The following is a 5,107-nucleotide window of genomic DNA, read 5'->3' as shown; positions in this document are numbered from 1 at the left end:
CCCAGCTGGTCAGAGGCAAGACTCCCAACTCTCTGCCTGAGCCACTACGGTGCCCTCTCGGCTCCCATCCTGGAGCCTGTAACTGCCCCTTTGGCCAGGTCCTTCGGGCCGTCCGGGCGGCATTCACCTCCGCTGCAGAGCGGGGCCCTCATGTCATTGCCACGGCGATGACACCCGCCTCCCGCCAACCGCTGTCACCCGAGCCGCCCGCAGCCCTCCAAAAAGCCCCTGAAAATGAGCTCACCGGGAGCGTGAGATCAACACGCCGGAAACCACCCGCTGATTCAACTTCCATCCAGGTGGCGGCTGTGGCTGGGGGCTGCTGGCCCACGAGGGCAGGACGCCCCGTTCGCAGGCGTGGCTGAAAGCAGAACGCGGCAGCAGCCTGGAGCGAACGTGACCAGTGTCAGACCGGGAGTTTGGGGGCACCAGCCCCATGGGGTGGGGTCCTTGCGGGGAGGGAACAGGAGACGCAGTTTATAACTGAGACTGCCCAAGAGGTACAGGGGGCCCCTCCGGCGCTGACCCTCCCCTTAGCCCCAGCCCTGCCCAGAGTCCAAGGGCTCTGCACCCTGCTTCCTCACTGACACCAGGCCCCTAATTTACCCACTAGCCTCCACTCCCCTCCCAGAGCCAGGGATAGAACCCAGGAGTCCTGGCCCCTGATCCCACCCTGTGACCCTCCCCAGCTCTAACCCACTAAACCCCACTCCTATCCTAGAGCCTGGGATAGAACCCAGGAGTCCTGGCTCCCGGCCCCACCCCACGACCCCCCAGCTCTAACCCACCGGCCCCCACTCCCCTCCTTTCACACCCACTTTACACTGGTGCAAACAGCTGCCCGAGGGGCAAGGCAGCTGGGACCCGGCGCCCAGAAGAGGCCAGGGGGTGCGGTGCGTCCTGGTGGGGTGCCGGGGGGCCAGGGCTGCCGAGGAGACGTCCCTCGCACCAGAGGCTGGCAGCCGCCGGTGGACGGACCCGTCGCTCTGACCCAGGGCAGGAAGGGGGGGTCGGGTGGACAGACCTTTACTCCCCCGCCCCCCCGGCCCATTCCTCCTGCAGATCCCTTGTGGGCTGGGGCGCAAGGAGTCACTTTGGGAACTTTGGCTGTCATGTCGTGTTGTCTCCCCGAACCCGCCGGCCCCAGCCCCATGTGGACCCCCAACCCTGCTGCGTGCCCCATCTCCATCTCCCTCGCTGACCCTGCACAGACCCCCTGTCCCCGGGTCTCCACACCCTGGTCTGCCCTGCCCCTGTTCTGTGCCCTGAACCCTGCTCTGCCCCCTTGTCCTTCTTCTGTGCCCCGAACCCCGCTCAGCCTCTGTTCTGTGCCCTGAACCCCACTCTGCCCCGCCCTGTGCCCCTGCTCTGTGCCCCGAACCCCGCTCTGCCCTGCCCCTTGTCCCCGTTCTGTGCCCCAAACCCCTCCCTGCCCCTGTTCTGTGCCCCGAACCCCACTCTGCCCCACCCCGTGCCCCTGTTCTGTGCCCTGAACCCTGCTCTGCCCCACCCCGGGCCCCTGTTCTGTGCCCTGAACCCCGCTCTGCCCCCTTGTCCCTGTTCTGTGCCCCAAAGCCCTCCCTGCCCCCTTGTCCCTGTTCTGCTCTCCTGACCCTGTCTCCCTCCCCCACTCTGACCTCTGACCCCCCCCAGCTCTCTGATTAACGCCGCCGGTTCCACTTGGCTGCGCTCCCCCCCAGCAGCTGAGACTGCCCCCCCACCCCCCAGCCGGGCTCTCATTGGTGCGAGCTGCTCCCGGCGCAGCCAATAAGCGAGCAGCAGGGAGCCTGTCACCAAAGGAACAAGGGCCACGTGCGGCTGCGGGTCCGGGGCGTCTGCTCCCAATTCCCCCGCGCCCAGCCTTAGAGCGGGGGGTGCATCCCTCCCCCACTGCACCCCCAGAGCCCCCCAGCCTTAGAGCGGGGGGTGCATCCCTCCCCCTCCCCCACTGCACCCCCAGAGCCCCCCAGCCTTAGAGCGGGGGGTGCATCCCTCCCCCTCCCCCACTGCACCCCCAGAGCCCCCCAGCCTTAGAGCGGGGGGTGCATCCCTCCCCCTCCCCCACTGCACCCCCAGAGCCCCCCAGCCTTAGAGCGGGGGGTGCATCCCTCCCCCTCCCCCACTGCACCCCCAGAGCCCCCCAGCCTTAGAGCGGGGGGTGCATCCCTCCCCCTCCCCCACTGCACCCCCAGAGCCCCCCAGCCTTAGAGCGGGGGGTGCATCCCTCCCCCTCCCCCACTGCACCCCCAGAGCCCCCCAGCCTTAGAGCGGGGGGTGCATCCCTCCCCCTCCCCCACTGCACCCCCAGAGCCCCCCAGCCTTAGAGCGGGGGGTGCATCCCTCCCCCTCCCCCACTGCACCCCCAGAGCCCCCCAGTCTTAGAGCGGGGGGTGCATCCCTCCCCCTCCCCCACTGCACCCCCAGAGCCCCCCAGTCTTAGAGCAGGGGGTGCATCCCTCCCCCACTGCACTCCCAGAGCCCCCTAGCCTTAGAGCGGGGGGGTGCATCCCTCCCCCTCCCCCACTGCACCCCCAGAGCCCCCCAGTCTTAGAGCGAGGGGTGCATCCCTCCCCCTCCCCAACTGCACCCCCAGAGCCCCCCAGCCTTAGAGCGGGGGGGGTGCATCCCTCCCCCTCCCCCACTGCACCCCCAGAGCCCCCCGGCCTTAGAGCAGGGGGTGCATCCCTCCCCCTCCCCCACTCCACCCCCAGAGTCCCCCGGCCTTAGAGGGGGGCCGCATCCCTCCCCCTCCCCCACTCCACCCCCAGAGTCCCCTGGCCTTAGAGGGGGGCTACATCCCTCCCCCTCCCCCACTGCACCCCCAGAGCCCCCCAACCTTAGGGCGGGGGCAGGCAGGGCTGAGCCTGGTATCCCAGATTATCCCGCCTCCCTCCAGCGCCTGGCCCAGCGGGGGGCAGCAGCTGTTTGTCCCTCACATCTGGCAGCCCTGGTGTCTGGGAGCCAAGCCCACCTGGCGGCAGGACAAGGCCAGGTCACGGGCGGCTGTGGCTAATCCCCTGGCTCTGCAGAGCAGGGCAGAGGAAGCCTCAGCCCACTGAGCCAGCAGCCAGAGCTCCCTGGGGGGCCTGGGGTGTGTCCCTCCTGGTTGGGGTGGGGAGCGAGGGAGGGGGGTGAGTTTATCAGGGAAAGCCCCTGCTCCCTGCTGTCCCATCTCGGGGTCTATGGGGTGGGGGGAGTTAGAGCAGGCCGAGCCCGGTGCTGGGGGATGCTCTATCGCTTCCCCGGGGGCTTTCCCCCCAGGCCTGTAGGGGCCCCACCGGGGTCAGTCTGGCACCACCGTGGCATTTCCATGGCTCCCAGCGCTGATGCAACCAAGCACCACATGCATAGCCCCCCCCCACCGCCGACATGCAGCCTCCTCTGGGGTGAAGCGCCCCCGCTGCTTAACAGCTGCACAAGGACCCCTCAGCTCGTGCTGAGATGCAGCCATCTCTGGGGTGGGGCACAGGGGCTGTTTATACAGGGACCCCTCGCCCGGTACTGAGATGTGGTTGCCTCTGACCCTGCCCCGGGCAGCCCCACTCAGTGCCCCCGTTTGGAAGCCAGCCCGGGCCCAACCAGTGGCTGCCAAAGGGAGTGAATCTGGGTTATCTGGGTTCTCGCAGGTCGGGCTCTGAACGCGCCACCTGGCAACGGTGGCAGATGGGAGCCTGGGCTCGTGTTCGCAGGACACCTGGGTTCCGTTCCCGGCTCTCGCCGGGTGAGCTCATCTCTGGGCCTCAGAGCCCCCCCGTAACGGGGCTGATGAGCCTCCCCTGTCAGTTTGGGTTGTGGGGCAGGGCCCCCCTCTCCCGCTGGGCCTGTGCACGGGGCACGGAGAAAACGGCTGGTGGGGGGAAAGGAAAGGTTCTGGTGCCCAGGTGAGCCGCTGCCAAGGTCTCAGAGGTCTGCCGAGGTCTACCACCCCGTTCCTGCGGCTGGGCAGGGGGGTCTCAGGCTGGACACTGAGCCCCTCTGCCCCAGCAGCTCCTACGCGCTGCGGTGGCAGGAGGGGCCGGTGGGTGCCCTGGGCAGGGCGCAGGGGGAGAGGTGCTGGCCTCGGGCACCAGGGCACCTGGGGGGTTCCCGTGCTTGGGTGGGGTGCACCCAGCCCTCCCTTTGGGGGCTTGCTGCGGTGGGGGGCCTGGCTTCACACCCCACCCCGCCCTGCTTTGGGGCCACACTCCTGACCTTCCACCCTGGGTGAGTTCTTCCCCCTATAAATCAGTGACTATCCCTCCCCCGTGGCACCCCCCCCCCACAACTGGTCCAGCCCTCTTCTCCATCTGTGTTGCCCAGGCAGCGGCAGCCAATCGGTGCCCGCGAGCCCAGCAGGAAGAGCAGCTGCCGTGGAAACAAGGGCTGGATGCTGCGCAGGGTGAAGCTGGCAACACCCTCACGGGGCTGGCAGGGGCGTGCAGCTCACTGCAGCGGGGCCCCTGGGGCTGCTCAGCTCCACATCGCTCCGGCATCCCGGGCCACCAGCAGGGACAGAAAGGTCCCCAAGAAACAAACTCCCTCTTGGGGAGACCCGAACCCCTCACATAGGGAGCGATACACAGGGAGGCTCCATGCAGGGGCTGCAGGTCGGGGGTGAGGGGCACCGGCAGAGCTGGGTGGGGGGGTGCAGGGCTGGGACAGCAGGGGCCGCAGGTCGGGAGTGAGGGGCACCAGCAGAGCTGGGGGGGGAGCCAGGGGCTGGGACAGCAGGGGCTGCAGGTCGGGGTGAGGGGCACCAGCAGAGCTGGGGGGGGATCCAGTGGCTGGGACAGCAGGGGCTGCAGGTCGGGGTGAGGGGCACCAGTAGAGCTATGTGGGGTGCGGAGCTCAGGGCTGGGATATTAGGCAGGGCCCGATTAACACAGGGGCTTCAGGGGCTGCAGCCCAGGGCCTCGGGCTAAGGGGGCCCCATGGGCCGGATGTGGCCCACTGCTTCTTTTCACGCAGCCCGCAGCAAGTCTCCGCGCCGCGGGCCAGACACCGGTCCCCGAGCCTCAGTGCCCCCCCCGGGCCTGGAGCTGCAAGCGCCAGCTCGCTGATGTGCCCCTGCAGCCCCTGGCGAGGGGCATCCAGGGTATCTCTGAGTGCTGTCCCCGCCCCCAGCGCC

The sequence above is a fragment of the Eretmochelys imbricata genome, chromosome 23 (assembly GCF_965152235.1).
Source record: "Eretmochelys imbricata isolate rEreImb1 chromosome 23, rEreImb1.hap1, whole genome shotgun sequence".
Classification (NCBI taxonomy): domain Eukaryota; kingdom Metazoa; phylum Chordata; order Testudines; family Cheloniidae; genus Eretmochelys; species Eretmochelys imbricata.
This window is presented reverse-complemented; position numbering follows the sequence as displayed.